Source organism: Cygnus atratus, chromosome 5 (genome assembly GCF_013377495.2).
Source record: "Cygnus atratus isolate AKBS03 ecotype Queensland, Australia chromosome 5, CAtr_DNAZoo_HiC_assembly, whole genome shotgun sequence".
Classification (NCBI taxonomy): Eukaryota; Metazoa; Chordata; class Aves; order Anseriformes; family Anatidae; genus Cygnus; species Cygnus atratus.
The window spans coordinates 26800585-26826094 of record NC_066366.1 but is presented as its reverse complement, the minus strand read 5'-3'; the positions used below and the strand labels follow the sequence as shown (position 1 = coordinate 26826094).

The window sequence follows — 25510 nt, the reverse complement described above, 5'->3', positions numbered from 1 at the left end:
GTGCGAGCCAATTGTTTTGCCTATTTTCCATACTTCATCCTCTGCTAATGAATTACAACCCTAAGAATCTCTCAGTTAGTGAGTTCTTATTCTTTAGAAGTAATTAAATACCTCATTAAGTGTATAAGTATAAAAATAATGAATATCCCCTCAGATCCCTCTCTTACATTTTGTAACCATGTCATAGCCATTACATAGGCCAACCTTTAACTATCAAAAAATTGTCTTAAACTTGTATCTGATAGATTTTGAGCCAAAAATATAAGATGCCTAATCATTTTGGAGTTTTCTTATCGGTATAGACTGCTTGTTTTCATTTGTAACTGTGAAAAATGCCTTTCCATTGTACAATTGCAATGCTTACAATAAGGGGCTGCTTACTGCTTTTCACAAGAAAATGAAAGCATTGAAAAGATGTGACTGCTTATCTTCTAGCCAAAGTTGATTTTCTTTTTGTATGCCAAATTTTGTTGGACAAATTTCTTGCCTCAGAGTGAACAAATGTATTGAAAGAATCATCAGAGATATTTCTTCTGAACTCAGCCACCCATGGCCAAAAGTATACAGCTTGTTACTGATGCAGTTTTTGCAGAGAATGCATTCTGGAAGGTTCAAGATGGCCTCCAGTTGATTAGGTCAGGCTGTGGCTGAGGAGTATTTCATTCCTCATTTATGGTATTTTCCTACACAGCAGTATTAGTAAAACATTCTATGCTTTTATTTATCTAAGATACTTTCTCATCTGCATCAGCATGATTACTGAGCCTTGATTATTCTGTCACCTGATATACAACATAACAATATAAACAGAGAGGTATAATTTCTCTGAATTCTGAAAGCTGGAAGAACCTTGAAGACAGACTGGAGATGCTCATAGGGGATCTGATTCAGGAAATCATTTGAGCATTAGCTTTAAGACTGTGTGTGAGTAGATTGACTTTAATAGAACTCAAGTGTGAGTCATGTTCAGTCTCTGCTTTCTTGCCATAGTCATTATAGAGGGATGTAAAGCATATACTTAAAACATATACCAAAGTGCTGTGCTGAGGTTGTGGTGTTCAGATTCTCATTCAGACATAGGTGATTTTTTTCTGTGATTTTTGCTGTTCTGCTGTTCATATGTCCATACAATTTACATGAACATTTCAAAGTTTTGCATAGAAGATTTACATGTTCCATCAGGTAACATATGGTTACCTGACAACAAGCATATCCTCATCTTATTTCCTGTAAGAAATGTGATATGCTCATTGCATAAGTATCAAACCAATGATGGATATAAAATGAGACAGTGTGATATTTAAAATCAATATATGATAGTAACTGGAAATGATAACTTCTAAATGGTGATGAGAAAGCATGAATTTCTTGCAGGACTTTCAGCACTGGGGAGATTCTTTATAAATACTTCAGTAATTAGGGAAATAATTTCTTCTTATAACTGATCCCACAGATAGAAAAGATGTTGAAAAGTCTTTGGTGCAATTTGGGTGGCAAGAAGCATTCCTCCAGCCCTAGGATGTGTATGGTATACAGAGGAAATATGAAAATTCCTCATGGAGGATTCTCGCTGTGAATTTGTCTGCTAAAAAGTGAACAAAAGTGTAGCAATGGCATTTCTCCCTAGAAAATTCCTTTTGCACTATCCCTGCCCCTCTCATTCAGCTTGATGGCTTGGACAGGGGAATGGTTGGGGATTTATATCCAGGTGTTAGAAATTGGGCAGAGGGAATAGTTCATTAGATTGTGTCAGCTGTTCTAAACCATTAATGAGTGTCCAGTCTGAACCACGGAAAAAGTGGCTCAGAAGACTGAACTGACAAGTCCACCCCCCCTAACGTGAAAGGTTCAACAACCAAACCATTACTCCCTGTTGCCAATCTTTACCCTTCCCTGAAAAACAAACAAACAAACAAAACCAAAAAAACCAGCATACTACATTCTGGGCCTTATTTGTGTGGAAGGGTGAGGGCAGGAACTGACAGAACTGGTACTGACAGACATGCAAAATACAAAGTGCTTGTCAAAACAACATTTGACACATTGCTAGGTTCTATAAACCCTTTGTGGTGAGAACTAGGAATGAGCTGGAGCACCACACTTTTCTTTGTTTATAAGTGATCTGACAGGGTTAGGAAATATATTGATAATACTGGAATGGAAGCAGGTAGCAGCTTGATTTTGAAAACTCTGTAAGTCACAAAGCATTTGTGAGCAATCAGTACCAGCCAGAAAGTAGTCACCTTAATAAATGACACTGAAGAATTTGAGATGCAAATGCAGATGCTGTAACTAAAACTAGAATGACTCTAAAATGGCTGAACTAGCAGAGTGCTCCTTAAATAGTATCTGTAGGTAAAACAGAAATCACAATTAGGTCCAGCCTCAAAAATTCAGCTTATAAGAAAGACATTGCAAGAATATATATATTTTTCCTCCAGATTATGGAATTCTGTTGAATATAAATTGCTGAAAAATTATCCACTCCTCCCTCACGCGCTGTTTTGGTCACCTCGATTCTAATAGGTGGTGGCTATGTTCTGGGGATACAAAGCATTCAGGAGAAAGATCTCCAGCATATTATGGGCTGTTATCTGCAATCATCAGTTCCCCAGTTCCATTTTCATCAGTGTTAAGAAAGAACCAGGTTTTTGTTTTGTTTTGTTTTGTTTTCATTGTGATGAAAAATTACAGGGAGCATTTTAGGATTTAAATTTATTAGGAAATGTTTAGGGTAACCACCAAAGGTGGGGAGAGGGAGAGTTCAAGGAGGATCAGATGTGGGAGACTAAAGGGAAAAGGGGATAAAGCCATGCATAAACTGGCATCTGGTCAGTATGCTTGTCTGACCATGCCCTGCACCTGATCAGAGTAATTTGTCCCATTTCTTGAGCTCCATTTCTAACCCTTTTGTGGGTGAGGATCCCTCTAATCTTTGTTGTCTACATGTGTATGGAGATCTGAATGCAGCAGCTGGAGTGGGAAGCAAGGGTCACTGGGGCCTGTGCAGCTAGGGTGCCAGCAACTGGAGTGAGTGCTCATGTCAACATCTGGTTGCTGGTCACTTATCAGGGCAGACTAATCAGTGAGTAGGTGAAGTGGTTTGCAGGCTGGGTGTGCATGCATGGGGCATGTTTCTGTGAGTGAGACAATCTGAGGAGTTGCTTCTGAAGGGACCAGGAGATCCAGGCCAAGTGCTGAAGAGATCACAGGCTCTGGAGGTCGGCAGGGAGACCTGTGGTGTGTACCCCTGTGTGTGTGTGAAGGGTTTGTGTGTGTGATTGTGAGTGAGGGGTCTGTACCAGCAGCTGGAGTGGGGCTGCAGCCTTGAGGACTCTCAAATGCATGCACCAGCAATGGGAGGTACTGAGGATCCAGGGGCAGCTTCTGGGCAGGCTGGGTGTCTGAGGACAGCTGCTGGAGGGATCCACATTGCACAAATGTCTGTATTTCCCAGTCAGGGACCATCAGTCCTCATCAGCCAGAGCGTGGCACTGGATGAGGCTGTTATGCTGTTTGTGTTTGCTATGTGTGTTTCTGTGGTGTTGATCTGTACAGCTGGCCATGTGTATATGTATATATGTGTTGTATAAGCATTTGTGTCTGTCCCTACTGGGAGCACATGCACATCCTCATTGCTGGTTGGCCTGGGGGCTTGAAGCTGTGGCAGCATCACCTCTATTAGACTGTCAGGTTTGTCCACTACCTAACATTTACCACCACTAGCTGCTACCAGAACACATCAAATAGGGTGACTTTTCACAGAATCACAGAATGGTCGAGGTTGGAAGGGACCTCTGAAGATCATCTAGTCCACCCCCCCTGCCAAGCAGGATTACCTAGACCATCTTGCACAGGATGGCATCCAGGTGGGTTTTGAATATCTCCAGAGAAGGAGACTCCACAAGCTCTCAGGGCAACCTGTTCCAGTGCTCTGTCACCCTCACAGTAAAGAAGTGCCCTCTTTTCTTCTGACCCAGTACAGCAACTCTGTGCAGACAATCTTAACAGCCATGCCTAGCAAAAAAAAAAAAAAAAAAAAAAAAAAGTCATAAATTCCTGCTAAATTCCCTTTACTTCATATTTTCCTTATCTGATTCTCTACTTTATCCTCCCTACATGAAGTCATCTATTGTCTTTGTACCAACCAGCCTTACCTTTAGACATTCATCTTGTATAACTTTGTAGCTTTACTGCTTTTATACTCTTTCAATCCAACTGAGGGAATAAAAATAACCATAAATTTAACAGTTCTACTGAACAATGAAAGAACAAATAAAGAAGTAATCCAATGAACAAAATGAAAAGTAGTGCAAATTATGGCTGAACTTGATCCATAGCCAAGGTGATGTGAAGTGTGAATTAGTATTTTGTCATTTTTCTTTACTTTCTACAGCAAATCACAATGAAAAAAAAAAAGAGATAGGAAGATGGCATGCAGCTATTTACATTTGAGTTCACTATTCTTAATACCAAGTAATGTTATAGTATGATGTACCCATGAACATAAAAAAAAAAAAAAAAAAAAAAAAAAAACAATTCCATATATGTTCTAAGAAGTTACTGTACTATCCACTTAGCTTTTTTTTTTTTTTTTAGGCTTTAGAAGTTTTTAAACATAATCTCTTCCATATCCTTTATCCTTGTATGAAAAAATAACTTTCATAACAGCCACCACAGATATATTGTGGAATTAAATGGAGAATTTAGGGAAAATGTTCCAGCTAGGAAAGAAAGTATTATAACCAGTTAAAATTGTGATGAGACTGTAGCTTAACAGATTCTAATTAGCAGAAAACAAATCTCAAGCACCGTATTCTGGAGCTAGCAACCCCAGGATGGTCTGTCCCCTAGAAGTGCCTGCAGAAGGGATCTTACAACAACAGTTGAGTTCTAGCAAAACCTTTGTACCCCCAAACCCAAAGATTTCACCATCCTGATTCAGAGAATATTTTCTCTTTGCTACTTCAAGAACCAAGTGTGGTTTCTCATGCAGCTACTTACTTGCATGCTGTTAGCTAGAGATCAGAGAAGATCAGTCTGAAGTTATATGACTTCAGGTTAGAAAGGAGTATGAAATTTCTTAGAAGCAGCCAAACGTCTTTTGTTTTGTTTGACAGAGCTACACATATTCAAAGACACTGCAGTAGCTTAGGGCTGTGTATTTGTTATTTCCCTTCTGAATAAGCTGCACACAATTTAACTGCCTAAGCATTTACATATTTTCTGAGACTTCCTCATTGCAAAAGAGAAACGTCTGTCTTCATAATTGTCAAAACACGCTACTCTTTAATCTGGCATAATATTTACATCTCTGGTACTGTGTGTCAGGAATTCAGGCTCAGGTAGTAGATGGTATCAAATTTTAGTAAGTGATAATGACACTAGGGAAAGGTTGCCAGGAGAAACATCTGAACTATGCAAGTTAAAAATTGACATTCGAGCACTGATTTAAGGTGCTTTTGATTCTAATATTCCTTTGAAATGTCATTGAAATTCTTAGGTCTATTTGTACTAGGCATTGCCTTTCTTAATGAGGTGCAGCGTTGTCTCATCTCCTCTGAAGTTCAACTGAAGAGCACTACATGTAAATCACCCCCAGCAAATCCTTTTCAAATCCCTTTTTTTTTTTTCCTAGCAAACATACATGGCAAATGCCTGATGTTATTCACTTGATTCTGTAAACCTGAGATATTGAAATGAAAGTACTAGGGATGAAGACATTTTCTTAGCCAGTGATAATACAGATGTTGAGCTGACTAGTGAGAGGACCATTTTAGAGTATCTATTCCACCTGATTGATAAAAGACTTTCCAATTTAATTTAAACTAGCTATTCAGTCAAATTATTTTACATGAAGCATTATGCAGCAGAGAACTCCTATTCTACCCATATCGTGACTTCTTGATGTGACTCCACATTTCTATAACTGTCCTTGGCAACTTTTTTATCCTAAGCCACTAAAGATCTGAAACTATATTGCTGCCTAATCCCAGGTGCCCAAGTTCATACTGAGCCCATGGAGTGCCCACCTAAAGTCTCTGAGTGTCCAAATTCCCTGAGCATGCTGAAAGCTTGGGGGCAGCATGTGCCTGTGACACGCCTGTCCCTGATATTTGGAGTGTCTGTTAGGCTTGCATATTAAAAAAAAAAAAGTTGATGGTACTTTTTTTTTTTATTTTGGTGGTGCCATTCAGATCTTATCGCCTTATATTTAGTGAAATTATGGTATGAAGAAAATTAATCAAGAAATAAAAGCAAAAATACTATTAGTGTATGTGGCAATGATACAGTAGAGTAATTAGCCTTCAAAGACATTTTGTCCCATTTTCAGATTATATTCACATTATGACTGACAAATGCTGCTTTTGTTACATGTTTGTTTGGGGCAGTATCTGTTAGAAAATATATGCTCTCATACTGAACTAAATGTAATTATGGGTTAGTGGTACAGTTGAAATATATTATTGAATGTATTTCTTAAAAAAAAGGTAAAAAAAAGTAGTCATTAGCTTACAATTAAGAAAAAAAAAGAGCTCAGTCTGGAGTTCAGTCTCCTCTAAATGAATAGAATATATTGGGAGGAATGATCAGAAATATCCAACTAAAAATCTGTTTGTTAAACTTCGTATGGAACAAAAAACTGATTTTGCCAAAATCTCTGTCATTATTAAGAAAAACCAAATGATTTTATTTACATATAATAACTATATGACCACATACAGAATAAAGAAAAATGAATGGTACTCTGCAAAAACTTGTGTACTGTTATTTTCATTTACAGTCAGTATGTTCACAGTCAACTGCTCTATGCAGCATTAAAATAAAAATGTTGAGATTAATTTATATCAATGTGAATATTGTCTCTATAATAGAACAGAAAATGCATTTTTTGCTCTGCTCATAGCTCCAGATGGCATGCAGATTCAGAAAAGAGATAGGTAATGATTACCTTCAGGAGATGAGATAAACAGAAAGACAGGTTGATTTGACAAGTTTATTGTACTCTGTTTCTTTTGTCTAACAGGATTCTTTACTTTATTGCTTTTCTTCCTAGAAAATCTACAGTAATATTAGAGAAGTGCTGATAGTGTAAATACACTACAGTGAGCCACCTGTAGGTAATCCTGATGTGACCTGTTTCTCACAGGTATCAGATTCTCTAATTACCCTAAAAAATTTCAGCTCAGATGTCTTCTACTTGCAACTATCATTCTTTCTTTTGTTTGTTCACTCATTCACTCTTCTCTCATTTTCTTCTTCCTTCCCAGGAAATATACGAGTCTGGACAGAATTTTAGCAAGAAAATAAATTATTTGAAAAAAAAGCTAAATACACTTTGTAATAAATCTATAGCGGTGCATGAGTTTGTCAACTGTTGGTATCACTTATTTAACTGCATGCAAGGGAAAAATTGAAATTTGGAGAGGAAGCAGCCCACAAAATACCAATCTATGAGAGTAATTAAAAAGGAGTAATAATAAATTCACGGTTGCTTACAGCATTTTTACCTTCTGCTGAATTATTTTAGTAGATCAGAAGGAAGACTCAAGTAAATGCATAAAAAAGCTATGAGTTTAAGTCACAAGGCAAGTGAAAAAGTCTACTAGATTGAGTCTGGCAAATGCCATTCAGAACTGAAAACCTTCACTATATCATACTTGCAAGTTTTTCTTTCTGAAATGAGTTAAAAGCTTCATTATGCCTCCTGTCAGGCAGCTTACTGAATCTGAAAATCATTGTCAAGATTGATATCATCTTCCAGGAAAATCTTGAAGAAGTCAATGGGTATGAAACACTTCAAGAATCAGGATTACCAGATGGTACTCAAAATCAACTTCAGCAAATGTCTCACTTTATTGATAACCCTAATTGTTTCTATAGTTTTTCTGTTGATAAATTGAAAATCTTCCTCCCATTCCAGAACTGTGGATAAGGTATATTGGACAAATTTATTCAGCTTCTTCATTTGAATAACAGAATTTGCAGATCTTCTGCTCTTAAACTTCCTGCATATGAATAGGTTCTGCCAACTCAAAACACTCTGAAATACTAACAAGCCCAACACTTACAGCTGCAGTCTGGGTGATAGCTTTGGGTTTGAAGTCACCACTAGCTTGTGAATCTGCATCACAGTGGTTGGTAACCAGCAATACAACAGATTGTATTCAGGTGTTGGTATCATTTTCACTAATTCTTTCTGGCATTTTATGAACCTGCTGGTGTCGTCAAAATCTGGCCTAGCCTGAGTTGTAGAGAACAAATTCTTTTGGAAAACTGTTTGTACTCTGGCATTGTCAGTCCCAGCTCATCACCATGAACTTACCTTTTGTTTTGGAGACCTGGCAGACATTCCGTTCTTATGTTAGTTTAGGGACAGTTGCATTGAATAAATGGAGGGTCACTGGAAAATTTGGGCAGTTGTTCCTGACTTGAACTTCTGTGCTCTCTCAGATTTGGAAAGAGTCAAAATCAAAAAACTCAAAATATATCAAAAACCTTCATAAACGTTTGGTAATAGATATTCACTGATAATATTAAGTAATCGGTCACATCAAAGGAACAGCTGATAGACTACAGACTCTGCTTGTTGACGCTGTCCTATTCCATTGCTTAGTAGAAATTTCTGGCCTAATCTTTTCGAGAGTTCTTCCTTCCTCTTGAACAGTTCCACCAGATGATTTGAATTCAGACAATCCAAAGGATTTCATTCTTGAGGGTCAACGATCCTGCATCTTTCACATACATTATGCTTTTTTATTATTTTTAAATGTATATAGACTTTTTTGTTTGTTTGTTTTGTTTTACAATAGCTGAAATGGACATGTAATGAAATTTTACTGGGCCATTTTTCTCAGAGAACTTTGAAAAAGAGTTAAACATTATTTTCCTTACTTTTTTAACTGTTGGTATTTTGGAAGAGAACCTGTCAGAACCATGCAGCTAAGCCCTCACACACACTATTGTGGAAATTAATCATCTGACTGCTATAAAATATAGCCTAAGCTGTGATAATTACTAACTATGTCAGAAAAGCCACTCTTTAATCAAAGGCATGATCTAGCATGTAACATTATAAGGAGCAATTGATACAGTTTGAGACCAAAACTCACTGAATTTGTAGGTTTTCCTTTTATGGTAGAAATGAATGGTCATATATTTTTCCTTTTTCAAGAAAAGCTAAAGGGTTTAAGCCAACAAGAAAATATTTCCACACTGAACTGGTTTGTGGATATCTTTCCAGAAGCTTTTGATTTAACACTGTTAAACTCATTACTTTTTTTTTTTTTTTCTATGGTGGATCAAAACCAGGATCTCCAAAAATATTACTACTGTTCTCGGATTGCCTACTGACTGTATGAAAGAATCAGTTTGAGGTAAATGCCTCCTAGGTATCACAGCCAGTTTGGACACTGGCCGAGCCACATGCCCTTTGGTATCTTCTTAAACGCAGAAGCCAAATTTGCCATTTGCTCTGAAAATATGTCTGGGACTTAAATATTTTCAGAGCTGCTTAGAATGTCAACTTTTGGCATGTTTACTCTCCAGCTGTGAGACACAGCATAACATGTCAAGTGATAAAAATGGTGAATGAATTAGACAAGTCACTTTAGTCACTAAGTAGACTTACAGACAACTTCTGACAAGGTAAGATTATGGATCTTGTTTTTTTTTTAATCACACTGCTGCAAACAAACTCCTTTTCAAATCCTTTTTTTTTTTTTTTTTTGATTGCTTTAGGCTTTATACATGACTGTGTCTTTCTTTGCCATTTTACTGATTTAAGGTTTGAATCATTTGGTTTAATTCTAAGTCATAATTTACCAGCAGTAGCCTTGCTGTCCTCAATTTTAGTAATTTCCATCACACACTGGTAGAACTTGAGGCATCCAAAAATATATTGACTCACAGTCTAGGTATTTGGTAAATGATCTGCATCTTTCCTTTCAGTTTTTCATTGCCTAGGTATGTGTGACCATTCTTCACATAGCTGTCATTATGCAACAATAAAAACTTCTTTAAAACTTACAAACAAAAAGCCAAATGAGAATGATCAGATGAACAAAGTAGTTGGAAAGAAAAGTGTCTATGTGAAATTTTCCTCTGTAAAATTTGCATTTGTTCTAATGGCTCCATTTTATTATGTTCATGAACAAATCGTCCCTTCTCTGTAAAGACAAGTATGTAGTGTAGCAACAGTGTGCGCCCCTGTAACCCCTATTCTTAGCAAAATGAGCTTTGCAGTTCTTTCACACTGTGTGTTCAGCTTGCTCATCTGTGTAAACTTCAATATTCATGCCAAGATTAAAGAGTGAGTGTCTTTGAAGGAGACCAGTTGTTTAGAAACACAGAATGTGTCCTAGTAAGTCACTGAATTATAAGGTAAATTAAAACAGTTGGGTTGGTGCAATGCATTGTGGGTTCTGTCAAATTTACTGCTGTCACAGAGAGTTGTCATGACGCATAAGAAAATACGACAGAAGGAGTTTGACTGTTCTGATAGAACTGGTGGAAACTTAAACCTGTGAATTAATTACAGTACAAATTATGAATATTCTATCCAGAAGTTAAATTTAGAATAATAATCACATGCTATCAGATGTTTTAATGAGTTGCTTTTGTTGGTCTTACTTAAACAGATGGAATGGTCCCTATTTAAAATTTTTAAAAGTTACATTGGGCTTCTAAACTGGTAATACCTCTCCAATTATATCTTAACACTGCTAATTAATAATAATCAAACTGAACACTTAAACTTGGCTAAAAAGCAATTTTAAAATGTTTACTTTTACCAATTGCTATAGACAATTGTGTTGTCTGCAGCTGGCGTTTATCCTAGCTAGCTTGATGGGAGTCTATTCCACGTTGCTTCTTTTAGACAGCGGAGATGCAGAGGCAACTTCAGAAGGGATTTATCCCATTCCAAAATAAGTTTTGAAGAAAAGTGTGATGAATCATACACTGAAGATGGGTATCTTGTTCTACTGACTGTTGAAAAACCCTAGACTGAGAGTAAGTTAGTAAACGTAAAATAAAAGGCATCTGATCCATTTGAGCCATCTAATCCCACTTAGTAGCAGAAAGAGAGATGCACCTCTAGAGAGCATTTACCACACCTATTTTAGATACTATCTTAGAAGATTCTTTTCATTTTCTCTCTTTATTTACTTTCAAGTCTAGTTAGCTATGGTAAAATAGATGCCTAACTGTGAGATGGTTAAATTAGGTGAGATGAATCAGACCTTGAGCTGCATTCTGAAGTCATTAAATGAGGCACAGTTAAAAATGGAAGTAGAATTTGGCTCTCCTAGCTCATTAGCATAGGCTTCTGTTTTTAATCTACAAGATTATTAGGTGACTGTTTTTCTTCGTAAGCCTGCAAGGAATTACACTTATTACAAAAGGCAACCAAATCAAGATGTATGTTATTCTCTTCCCACAGGCATGAGGAGTAGGGTTTTGATTTTCAGCGATTTAAATGCAGTGGTAGGTTAATCCACAGGCGTTCAGGTTCTAACCACAAAGATTTCCTTGTGTGAATCTGAACTGGCGTGTGTCAGTATACAATGGTATGGGCCACGTAGCCAAGAACAGCTTGTGCCCTGGTGACCAGTCCTGGAATGTGAATAGAAAAATGGTAGAATGGCAATTATCCGAGGCAGTATTACACTGCCTCTCTGCACAAACAGTCTCCTGGAATGACACTTCCATGAATAGTAAAGACAGATTCAGGCCGTCTACAGGCTTAGGTGGCCTTTTCCCAGTACGGTCATCCTGATGTCCCATCTGCTAGATCATTAAAGAATCATAAAGAGCAACCTGTAGGCCTTCTGACTTCCCTGGTTGATTTTTGTTACTTTGCTACACTTTCTTTACCTGAAAAAGAGAAAGACAAAATTTTCAAGATTTTAGAGTAGTGATAACCAAAGGATTTTGCTCTGAAGTACTTTGATAGTAGCTTTAGTTGGTTTTAAAAGAATTTTCTAGACAATCTTTTTTCTTTTTGATTCATTCACCACAGCTTTAGACATGTACCATATCCTCAAAAAAAATCCTCCCCCACCCCCGAATCTTTGTTGCAGTAGATAAAAGAAAATCATGTATGGAGTAAGAAGGACCACATATTAGAGATCATTTGTGAAGTCTGCTTTTATTTGCTAGCTAGAATTGTCTGAACCTCTTCAACTTTTCTGAAAAGGGAGAAGTCTTCAGACTAGAGGCTAATCAAGGATTGACACCAGATCTTTAGAGAGTACACTGTGATTCAAGGAATCCTCATGTGTCTATGATTCATGCCACATTTACCCTGTGCTTCTCTGCAATCCCTAAATCCTCATTTTGCTAAGGAAGGTACACTACTTTTGTAGTCAGAGAATTACTCAAAATAGTAGTAAGAGAGATGTCCTTTCCTCTTGACATTGATTAAAAACTTATATGTGTCAATTCTGAAAGCTCTGTAACAGTCAAAAATATTTGATGATTTCTTCAAGTTCATTGGGAATTTAAAATTTATGCAAAATTAATTTTATAGAATGTATGTAAATTAATCAATATTAATTAGCATTAATTGTTAATATATTAAATATAAAATTATTTCATAAATTATTTATTAATGTACACATTCACATCGAAGTGCATAATGAATCTTTAGAATAGTATTTGTAATCTCACAAGATTAATTATAATATAGTGCCATTTTGGATAAGGACACTCTATAGTTTTTATGTCATGCTAGGGTTAGTTATTTTTTTGGATGAATTCTCAACAAAAGGTTTTTCAAAAAATGATAAAAAAATTGTCAAAAGTGGTGACAAAATCTGACTTGTGTTACAGGTTACATTTGTCTTAAGTTACTGTCTTCCAAAATTACCTTTCCCAGCTAAAAGAAACAGCTTCTCTACACTGCTATTTTATGTTTGATTTACAAGATGTTGCATCTTTATTCAAGAAACTCATCTTCCTGTCTTCTTGGAAAGATAATATTCTTGCAGCCTGTTGTGCTACATATCAAGATGCCAAACAGCCTTCATATGGAATGGCTGATAGCTTTACTACTGTTTACAAAGCTGAATCAATTTTTTTTTTTTGAAATTTGATATTCAGGGAGTACATGCGGTGTTCCAGGAGCTGAGGGAATCATAAAATTTCCTCTTTCCATACACATACTTCACAATCACAACATCTCCATGAAACAGGTCATTTTCCTTTCAAAAAATAAAATCCAAACTGGATTGTAAAATTGTTTGCAATAAAACTTAAATTGCTAACAAATCTTCTCAAATATATTCTGTGCTTGGAGAGAAGCAGGCTATTATCAAATCTTTGCTTTGTAATATGCATCAGGGAAGGAGAACTGGAACCACAACTGGACACTGAGAACAGCAGGAGATTTCAGCATCTTTTCAAAGCAAATTTTGTGTTTACTTTCTGTTCAGTTTATATAACCTTTCTGCAGCCATAAATTCAAAGAGACAGAAAAGTAAAAAATGCAATACTTGTATAAAACAGCTGTTTGTATAGCTTTCAATAGTAGGAAACTATTACTGTAGGTGTTTCAAAACTTCTAGGTCTTTTCTTTTTATGTATCTCATCAGGCTACATTTTCCAATGAAATTAGTGGTGAATGGTTATCTCCACATTCTGTATTTTAGCTTCATGAGTGCAGATGCTGGAATATTTGTGTGTTTACTCTGTGATTTCTTTATTTAACTAACATATTATGAGTTGATTTAGCATGCTTTATGTAGTCTCACAAAGCATAGTAAAAAAAAAAAAAAAGCAGATTAAAATACAGTAAGCAGATGTCAGAAAAAGAGAAATAAATAAATAACCCACCTTTCCTTATTTAGACCTTGAATCAGCTTTTCCATCTTCTTGAAGGTCTGACCCTCTTATTTTGAAGACTTTCTTAACAGCTTGCCTATTAAAAAATCATGGTATCAGTTAGTATGACTTAATCTTTTATTAGTCATTGTAAATCAATGAATAACTTGCTTTTTAATGAATTCACAACCTTTCTATTTCCTTTTTTTTTTTTTTTCCCTCCTTTAGTCACTAAAGTTACTAGTACCTTCTTTCCCTCTTCAAGGAGACACTGACTTGGCATTTAGCTGCACAAACCTAGTCACAGAGCAAAATAAGCTAGTAACAGAGCAAACATGTCCAGTGTCATGATGGTTGATCACCAGTTATCAATAGACATCCAAATTCTAGTGCTGCTGGAACTGATAAAAAGCTTTTCTTAAGAACTGAAAACAATTTTAGGTGGTGCCTTAGAGCTTTTTGTGGGAGATGTTGCCTTGCTCAGTAGAAAATTAGATCAAAATTGAACTAATAAATGAATGTTCTCCATAGCTTTGTATGGTTACAGCATTCCATTTGTAAATATCAGAACAAATGTATCTTCTCAGAGCTTTTCATACATGGTACTAACCCATATGAAGATCAAAACCAACAGCAGTTTTATGAGTTTCCACATATTTTATTGCCTCTGTGGCAATTAGAGCACTGTTTGCAGCTCCTTGCCTTTCTCCATGGATTTTTGTACTTGCAGAAACAAAAGACAATATTTTCAGAAGCGTCTCATTGCATGTGTCTGTGTTCATTTGGACTTAGTGGAGCCAAGTCCCATGTAACCATTCCTCACTCAGTACACATTATTATCATCTCTGCTTGTAGGATACATGCTCTGGAAACATTTTTCCAGATAAACATTAGAATTGATTTACCTTTTCCATTTCACATCACACTAACAGTCTTACTTACTCTGTTATTGAATAGTGCACTGTGAATTTAGCAGCTGGTGATTTGTTAGCTTACAGAATAAATTCCATTTATTTGTGTTAATATCCAAGATTTTATTTTTATTTTTTATTTTTTTTTTTGCTACTGAGTTTATCCCATTTCTATTATTCAGGTCCCAGCCAGTCATCTATTCTTCCTGTACCCAGTCTCCTCTGCATTTATGGTGGCTCCTTACCTGATGTCAGACTTTTTCTGCCAACATCACAGATATAATACTGTACTTAAACAGTCCTTAATGAACTGCTTTAGGGACCTACCTTGCCCTAGGTAGGTAGGTTCCTTGCCCTACTCCCCTCCTGCTCCCCCAACTTTTCTTTAATACTTTACTAGTTCTTCACCTAGGTTAGAAGGTTGATGGTTAAATGTGTAATTGCATCAAATGCTCTTCTGAAATCTGAAATATTAAATGTAAACCTAAAGAGAGATGGTCTACGCAATTTATCTAGAAAATTAAATACACATATTTCCATTTGAACTAATAGAAGTACAGTTGTATCCAGTAGCATACTGAAGAGAAAGGCTATATGGAAATCTAAAGAGTCTATTTCATTTGTCTAGAAAATAATGGTAAAGAAAGGGTCTGTATTAAGTCTGGCCTAGTCTACCTTCGTGAGTAAGTATTTCATTTTTTTCTGTCTTCTGCTTTCCTCACATATGTTTGGATAGTCTTTCTTTCAGGATCTGTAGCTTTGATTATGGTTGAGATTAAATACAATTTTTGCTTACAAGTCACAGACACTACAGTATCCAGTCCTATAAATATCAAAAAGTTTTAGAATTACTTGTTTTTATTCTGTGGCTTTAAATAACTCCTGCCTACAGATAGTCTCTTTCTTCAAATCTGAAAGTGCTGGAAACTTTATCAATGATTAATTTAAAACTGTGAAGAACACTGGTAATCACGAACTATGCAATGAAGGAAGACATGAGCTAGTATACTTCTTTATCTGTAATTTCAATGAATCATCAGCTAGTGAAGTTACTAGGGATCATAACATATGAAATATGTTCAGAAAAGAGAATTTCTAGAGTTTAAATTCAAGTTTTAAAATTTTCATTGCCTTTTGTACTTAAGCCTTAAATTATGCATTGAACCAGATATTAAACTTTTTGTTCCACATCCTAGCAGAATAAAACTTTAATAAATCTGCTCATAAATCTGCTGATGGTTGAATGACTAAGATTTGCATTTCGAGTGTAGTCACCAACAGCATTTTAAAGTAAACAACTGCAATTTCTTGTGATTAATTTGTATTTGTTCTACGAAAATATACTGTACATGAAAAACAAATTAATGCCAGCAAACAAAAAGACAATTTGCAATTCGATTCTCTTCAGCTTATGATTTGTCTCCACTGGTCATCTCTGATAATGAAACTGTGGTGTTTTTTTTTTTACAAGGAAGCTCAAGTCTCTGAAAGGAGAAACTGGGTCACTAGATATCTTTCTATGAAGATCACTCAGTTTACAAAGAACTCGATGCAACACTAAATCTGGAAGTGAAGACGTGCTGTTTGTAGCAATGCAATCTGGTATAGTGTTATCATGGAGCATTTTCTAGTGCTTGACGAATAAATAAATAAGTAAAGGCCTGATTTCCCAAAGAGTACAAGTTCCCTTTCAGACACCTAAGACAGTGGCCAGATTTCCCAGACTGCCCAGCATCCAGCAGTTTCTAGAGTGAGCAGCGAGAGCTAGTTGTTGAAAATCTGGCACCATCTGCTCCAGAGCTGCATTTTTCCATTTTATCCAGGCTGGAATATCATACACACACAAATATAGTTACAACATCCCGGGCGTCAGGCACAATCATGTGATGGGCAGGGTATTTCATAGCTGCTCTTAAGTAATCAGCATTCAAAACTTTACATACTCACAGATCATTACTGTCTGAGACTTTGCTAAAGAAAGTCCAAGGACTATGGTTAGTGCTGAAGTAATTTCCTGCATGGCAAATTTTGTGGGCAAATCCATCACCTGTGTACTGTTGGAATGCTGTGTGCTATCATAGGCCTTTTGTGTAAGGTGTGAAAGATAGACCCAAGTGATTGGCAAAGGCCCCAGGGTACTCTTTTTAACAACACAAATATTAACTCCCAAAACTGAGCCATACTCAAGTGTGGATAATAGTCACTTAAATATCTCCAGAGGGTTCAGTTAAAACAAGCATTTGTGTTTCTTTCCTTCTCCATACAACCTTCCAAAATACAGTATAGTCTGTCCATCTCCCCAGAGAAGTAGCTGGATTTCATTAGTGAGCAATATAGAAACTCTGGAGAGCAATATAATGCTATACTGAATGTAGGTCACTATTAATCATTAATGACCTATAGCTCTAAAAATGGTACAAACATCACATACCATCAGGTTGAGTTTACACGGATAACAATGACACTAGATATTCATTCCAATTTGTTAAAGTTGAATGTGTGTATGGTTGTAGAAAATGCTTTGGTTCTGCCAGAATTTAAGTTTTCATTTTTTATCTCCACAGGGGAACATAAACCGGTGCTGATTTTTTTTCCAGTGCTCAAGTTGTTAGATCCTAAATTTCCAGCTGCTCATACTGACACCTTTTCAGGGACTCTCTGTGAACAATTTAATCATTTCTTTCAGCAGAAAAACTGACTCCATTACAGTGCAGTGGCCCAGAGGACCAGCAGCAGCTGTTAAAATGCAATCACTGTTGAGCTCATATAAATTGTTATAAAAGTTCTTTCACTGTTTCTGTATTTAAACTTGCTAAAGTACATCCAGTAAATGCATCCAAATTCTCCTTTAGATGCTTGTTCCTAGTAGGGTTATGAAAGAAGGTCTCTCTGTAGCAGTCTTTGTGTTGGTCTTTTATCCTTGGTAATGTTCCAGCTGCTCTGAAAATGGCAATTATTAATTCACTGTGAAAAAAAAAAAAAAAAAAAAGCACCACTTCTGTCCTGATATTCTGATTCATTTTCTTCCAATTTCTAACCTGCTGTTTCTGGCAAAAGCCTTTTTGATAAAGTGAGGGCTGAGTACTTCTGAGGCAGGCTTTGACAAAATTAGGTGCCATATGTGACAAGTTTCAGTTGGTGTTTATTTAAACTAGGGAGTAGACCACAATGACTCCATTTGGTAGCTCAGGTCTAGATTGACAAAAGAGTATTTAGCTGCTTGGCTCCTCTCTAGGGAGTAACCCCCTTGGGAGTTAGGCACCTTATACCTTTGTGGACTTGAGTCTTTCATCCTGAGTTGATAGGATAAAGTGAGTCTCTTTGGAGCAGGCCAGTGCCTGCTCTAGCATCTCCCTCATCCGACTGAAATCACAAAACAGGTATGTGCTTAAGAGGCTCCTGAAAGATGCAGGTTCAAACTTTGTTTCCCTCATCAGGCTTTACAGTGTGTGCGTGGGTGTCTGTGGAAACTGCAGTTACAGTATGGCCGTGTGAAAATGTTGCAAAAAAAGGCTGTGAATGTATAGGTAGTTAGCTACTTAAGAAAAAGGGGTTTTGTGTGAAGACTTACTCTAGGCTAAATTTGAAGTACTTTATGCTTCCCTTGCTGTGGAGGTGAGCTACCTGGATTTGCCTGGTATTTACCTGAGGCTAAGAAACACAGCTGGCTGGTTGCTCAAAAGCTGCTGTTGCACAGTAACCAGTTCATATACTCAGAAGAGAAATTGTCATCTATTCACCTGGAGTTTGACCAAACCCAACACCAAACTATTTTCACAGAAACTCCTGGGCTGCCTTCAAGTAGTACTGTGATGGTGATAAGGAAGATCCATTTGTCAGGCACCAACCTGGACTTTGAAAATCCTAACATCAGCACTCCATAACCATCCCCCAGTGATATCAGGCAATGCTTATCTCAGATTCTCAAATATATTTATATGTCACTGAATTTTGGGATCTAAATGGGTTTTCAACTCTGAGCATAATGCCTCTGTGCCTGTTGGCAACTCTATTGAATGGGTTATTAGTAAAATCCTGTGTTATAGGATTGGGATTAATGAGATCCTGTGCTAAAGGAGGACACTATGAATAGCTAAAATGGGTAGCAAAGATTATTATTGAACCAAGGAGTGTTTAAAGGGAAAGCTTCCTTGTCAGTTAGAAACTCCCAAAGTGAATCCAATTGGAAAGAGCAAATCTGAAATACTCCAATTTTTCCTCCTTACTGTCTTTCATGGTTCAAGGACTTGTGTTGTTTGAATTGTACCTCAATCTTCAATAAAGTGGTTTCTGAGATCCCACTTTTCATGACTTCCTTATTGTATTAATTGATTGTCGTGAATTGTGTCTGCTTCTGCTCAGTAAAGCTGTTCCATTGTCATCTTCTCATACTCTCTTAGTGCCTGTACACACTATGTACTATTTGTATGGTATATCATAGTTTTTTGTCTGCATGCAGATAAAGGCAAACTTTTACATTGGTAATCCAAGGCTTGCTGTTATCCCCAGTGAGGTATAGGGCATTCCTTTATATAGCTTGGTTCAAAAACAATTGCATATTGGTCCTTCTGACACCTGGGAAGATTTGAGTTAACAGATCAAAGCTCAGAACTGATTTTGTTCTTCATGGTTGTTTCACTCAGTCAGAAATAATTTATAGAAGACCTTCAGGGCACCTTCGGCTAAGCATAGCTGCATCGATTGGAGAGATACGCATACTTCTTGTGAGTGTATTTGCACAGATTTGGAAGTATAAGGTATTTAGACTAGTGTTTTCTTGGAGGGATACCAGTGAACTACGTGGGTGTACACATTCCTGCATCCCTGGAGAGACATCTATGGGCTGTGAACATAGTTAAAACAGAAACAACTGTTAATATTCTAAGCGGAACATGAAAGAGAACCGTGTTGGAAATCCAGCATCAAGTATCAGTCTATCAGAACTGCATTTAATGGATAACCAGGAGGGGACAGGACAGGACAAGACAGAGCAGGATATTTCGTTTCTTCTCTATTGATTCTGATGACTGCTGGCTAATAACAATGAATATTCTCAGTAGAGAAAGAAAAAAATTGGTAATAATGTGTGTGACAGACACATTATTCCTATTTCAAAAATAGTAATAAATTCATGGTCAAGTGAAGTGATTTCAGGACTTTCTCATTTGATAAAATATTAGCATACACCTAGAAGAGCTGGTGAGGAAAAGAAGAGAGTGACAGACACCATGGGCTTCAGCCAGTCATTATCCAGTAATGCACACAGTTGCCATTGACAAAAGGGAGCTATTATGTCAAGTTAGTTAAAGGAGAGACGTCATCTGCAAAACTCATCAGTTTCCAAGTTCTGGGAGGTGAGACAAAGAGGAGAGAAGAAAATTAATATGTTTAAGGGATGGGGAAGCAGTTTGTTATTGTGTAGCTACTTTTCACTCATTGAAAGGTATGCCTTATAATGATTGCTATGTACTCTGAGCTTGGGCTGAGTGATTAAAGACTCTGAAAGACTCTAAGGGTGAAATAATTAAACCTGTACCTTTTCCAACAGAAACAGTGTCCAAGAAGATAAAATGATGACTGTGATATAACAGCATTTCAGATTAAAAAAATGAATAATTATTTGAGAGTTACAACATCGGAAATCTATGAGGAGTCTGAGTAGTAGAAATCTTTGTATTTTTCACAGGACTTCCACAAATATGAAAATCCTTAAATTACTATTTTAGCACATTTGATGTACATCATGTTCATTCTAGAAACTTCTATTTCATTAGCAAAATAAAATATAGCTTAAAAAAACCATTTAGCTCTGTAGGCAGTGATGGTTAGAAATAACTTCGTAGATATTTTAATTCTGACATTCCAGAGATGTTTACCTTTGTGAAGATAAGCAGAACATATACAAAAACCAAATGAACAACAATCCACATTCTGTCATTGAAATTAACTTTGCAGATGACTTGCTCCTGGGCTCTGAGACCAATTCTTTTTTTAGAGAACAGTCTGCAGAACCAGAAAATAAAGACAAAAACAGCCAGTTTACAACCTCAGGGACCAAATACCACACAGAAATTAGCTTTGTGTTTTTTGTATTTACTTTTAAGTGCTTACTTTAGTTATTAGAACAGCGCTTTTTTTTGTTCTCCTTCTCAAGAAGTCTACCTCAGCTCTGTAGTTTAAATTGATAGTTGAAATGTCTATAACTTCATTACAGTTATGGAGAATTCATACCAGAAGCCTTTTGCTTTGGACTATTTACCATATCTGCTGTATGTTTCTGTTTTATATAACCAATGCATAATGAAGTAAAAGCAGGATACTTTTGAAGCATCTGCATTATCATTATCCGATGCTACTTTCCACCATTTTATCCATCACTGTAATTTTTACACCTCAGTGCTGTTGTGCTTGAGGGCTAGGTAACCTGATTACCACTGGCATTAAGGCCCCTTCTATCAAGCTCACAGAAAAGTCTAACATAGTGTTATCAATATTTGGTTCAAGGTCCTTGGACCTTGGGAAAGTAATATTCAGAGGACCTAAATCTGCTCAATGTTCACCTGAATGTTCAGACATGTCAGGGAAAGACAGTCAGCAGAAGAAGAATTAATAAAAACGGGGATCATTAGAGTATTATAGCTCCAGCCATCTTCTGTGTGAGATAAAAGACTGAATCTCTGACTTTTGATCATTATGCAAGCACCAACACTGTGATGATGTACAGCAGCTCTCAGGGTGGCATGCAGGCCAAAATTGTCATGTACAGTACAATCTTGCTCGGATGATGTCGGGGCTGACTCAGTCCTGAGCCTAATGATTTTCCCCAGGGAAATGGAGGTGCCCCTCGCAGTACAGGTGAAGCCCAATGCTCCCTGCAGCCTCCAGCTGTGCACACTGGCTGAGGCAAAATGAGGCAGCAGAGAGTACCTGGAGACCTTATAAAATGACCCCAATGTCACCTGTTTCGAGCATCTGGGATCGGTAGGGAACTGAACTCAGGCTGAGTTTAAGCAGCTTCTTGTGAGACTTGTTGACACTTCCAGGCACAAAATGTTTTGCTCTTTAACAGGTAAAGAAGTAACATTTTACTATGCAGGAAAAGTTAATTTAGACTCAGCCCAGAATATTGCTCCCTTGTCTAGACAAAAGCAAGGAGAGACAGGGTCAGTAGTGTTTTGTGTTGCACTTCTGCAGAAAAGAAGCAGAAAAAAAAAAAAAGACAGAGTTGGTATGAAGATTTCTCAAATTCTAATAACACAGTACCCTTTAAAAGTGTCCCGAAGAATATAGTAATGACTGTCCTTTATTTATTTTTTTATTTCTTATTTTTAGTTTTATTTTTACTGACCGCTTCAGGAAAGAGAATATAAGTTCTGGCTTTAGTTCCTCAGTGGCAGAAATACTACAACGTATAAAAACTGTGGAATTCAAAGTAGTCTGTCTTCAGGGACAGGACCATCCGCTCCCTTGCTTGGGCACAGTGTGTGCATACCAGCAGGCTCCGTTTCTCAATGGCCTTTGAATAATCCTTTCACTAAAATAACATAATAATGCTTTAGGTACTAATGGGCTGCTTTTGCCAGCTTCAGTAAATGAAAGAATGGAACTTGTTATGTTCCAAAACAAAACTGAATTTCTTTGAACTGCTGGCAATACTGAAAATAAGTGAAGTACGTAGCAAGCATATATATCCAAAACCCACGCAAAGACTTTCTGAGACATGCTCAGTTGCTTTTTAGGGTAACTTCTATCACACTGTTTTTTGCTTGAAGGACCCATGTTCTGCCTGGTTCTCTTGTTGGTGCCTCCCAACCTGCTCTGCACCCAGCATTGCGGATATCCTGAAACTGCCCAAAGAGAGTGGCATTTCCAGATAATCACTGGTCTTGTGTTTGTGCTTCCCACCTTCCTTATTACTTGCTATAGCCTTTTTCCGTTTGTGTGTGTATGTGTGGGGGGGCACACGTAAAATCCTTCAAGAATCTCGAGGATACCTGGCGAGTGCTGTGATGTGGAGATTGCGTTTGTAAGGGCCAGTTGCCACAAAAGTACCAAATGAGGGTATTGCAGTTGGTACTGGCCTAGCTCTAGCTAACCCCTAGAGTTTTCAGCCTTTTTATGATATTATTTCCAGTGAAAACATAAGCCATGCTTAGAGAATTTAAGCCTCCTGAAAATAGACCTTCTTTTTTTACTTCATCTTTACAGAGTCTCAGGAATAGTCCTCAACCACAAACTGATGATTGTGGGGCTACATATAGCAAGACTGTAAAAAAAAAGATACATCATTACAGAAATGCTGTATCCGTCATAAATATATATGTGTGACAAGGATTTTAGAGAAGTGTAATATATTTTACGAGATCCACTCGTACTGTAAAGAAAACACAAATACTAAGAGCATACAAGCCTCCCTTCCAGTCAACAGGAGAAGGAGCAGACTTGAAATCAAGTGCAAGCTGAGAATAATTGCTCTGAATTTAATTTAATTATGGTGCTAATCAATTAGAAAAGTGTTAGGTGTTATTTGTGGGCAGAATGAGGTACTAATTACAGGGAATTGCTAAAGTTGCTACTCATTAGGGGATAAAAAGAAAGAAAAGTTACTGCCTGTGGAAATATGAGAGTTTACATCATAATCACTCTCAGTGTCTGTGGAGCTTCCTCGATAACATTTCTGCAGGTTTGGTCTAATACTTTTTTCCTCTGGACAGCATAGGAGAAAATCATGAGTGTTTCATTCACTGGGAAGAGTTAAAAGTGAAGTGCTTTATGGATACAGTTAAGGTTTATCCAGAATCTTATGTGTCAATATAGGTTGCTTAGGGTCAAGTTAATAACTTCTGTAAATTCACTGTTTTCTTTTTCTTCTGCACTAGGGCATAAAATTTACACATTCTCTTCTTTTCCTGGTGGCCTTTTTCATATAAGGGGGAACAGCAAACCACAGACAATTCTGAAATACTGAACCTGAAACACTGAACCTGAATCAGAATTCTTATGTACAGGTCTGAATTATTAATTAAAGTTCATTTTTAAACAAAGCATTAATAACCAGACATAGTGAGCTGTAGAATAAGAATCCCTTGCTCTGATTTATGCACCTTCTATTAAGGTATTATTAAGTTATATTTTTTTCCCAGATTATCATACACTGGAGTTATTTTTTTTTTTTTCTTCAGTAAACTAAAACTGTACTTTTGCTTTTCAAGATTCTCACCATTGGACCATTTTGTTCTGTAATTTTGTAATTTGGCAACACAAAACCTCTAAGTAGGAGGTTTGGACTTGCTTTCAAGATAACTGAGGTACTCTTTTTCTTTCCTTTTGTTAAATTTTTGGTATTTTTGCTAAGTTTTTGATGAGAATGTGGGGACCTACAAGAATATTTTTTCTCATGGAAGTGGGAACACTTCTTTTCTCCGCTATACATGTGGGTGGGAAGGGGAGAAAAAAATTTTTGTTGAAAAAATAAACAGCAAATAAATGAACTTATAAAGTTTTCCAGAACTCATATCCTTGAAAAGGATACTTTTATACAATTATTTCTAAACACTTCTTATTTTCATACAGCTCTGTTCAGACATTCCTAGTAGTGAGTAAAACTCTCTAATAATTATGAAATTTGCCATATGACACCCACACCTATGAAATAAACACTAAATTGGGGTAGGATAGGGTACAGCAGTTCTGACATAATTTTGTGATTCTTTTAACCCATGCACTAAAAAATTTTACCAAAACAAGGAAGTAAAAATTCACAATAATATATTCATGTAGGTGAATGTGTCTAGTCATTAGACACCCTTCTTTTTGATATTAGATCAGAGTTTAGTTGCCACAGTACTTGTCTTCCACTCCATTCCTTGCCAACGAGCTGCTCATGTGTCCTGAGATCTCATCTCTAATTTTTCTCACGTGTAAAAGGCCTGTCGTGGAAGTAAAAGTGGGGTCAAATATTTTCTAAATTGTACTGGAACTTTCTGTAGAAAGTTAAGTATATGAAAGATAAGTCTGAAGTAATATGTGCATAGAACAAAAATATTATTTACTTGTGTAGAATATATATTTTCAGTGTTGGTGTATCTCTGTATATCCCTCTAAGCTGCTGTTGGCAGTGCCTTAAATTAGGGGGTTTTCCACTTAACTGGCAAGAGAAAGGTATCTTCATAAAATTGCCTTCCTTCCATGCTGTAACTCTCAAAAAAATTTTCTTTGGGAGAACTTACAAGGCTGCAGCTCAAAATTTGAGCAGGGATCCATTTCAGATGGACAATAGAATAAAATGATTACATCTGGTTATGGGGTCAATAAACAGTAACCTTTGCTCATAGACAAATTCCTTGTCCAAGTAATTGTACTCTGCACAAACTTGCAGTGTTGGGGTCATGTATAAAATCACTCCTCAAAAGCTGAACAAACTCACAGAAGTGCTCTAAGACCTCTGAAGGGAGGTGTTTTTTTTTTTTTTTTTAACAACTTGATTTGTCACAGATATGAGCAGTGAGGCCCATTCCCCCCCCCCCCCCCCCCCAAAAAAAAAAAAAAAAAGAAGCACTCACACAACCCCTGAGAATTGGCAAGAGTTGTTTATTGCTGGGACATCTTGCAGGTAAGCTTGCAGGATGTCCGTGGTGTTTGGTGGCTCCAAGCTAATGCTTGCGATGGAGCCTGAGCAATGAGTAGGGTGCTCGCCAGGCACTCCTTCACTACACAATATTCTCCTTCACTACACAATATGTGTTAGATGAGATTCCAAATTGAGCTGACAACTG

General features: G+C 36.9%; 2 long non-coding RNA genes across 30 annotated transcripts in view; both read left to right on the top strand.

Moving 5' to 3' along the window:
• LOC126913330 (uncharacterized) overlaps positions 1–25510 on the top strand; it is a 275232-nt gene that overhangs the window by 82590 nt on the left and 167132 nt on the right. The window lies entirely within an intron of this gene.
• Positions 15087–18508, top strand: LOC126913331 (uncharacterized). Its single transcript, XR_007708405.1, has 3 exons — positions 15087–15418; positions 16207–16337; positions 17300–18508. It is a non-coding gene; the product is annotated as an uncharacterized LOC126913331 (long non-coding RNA).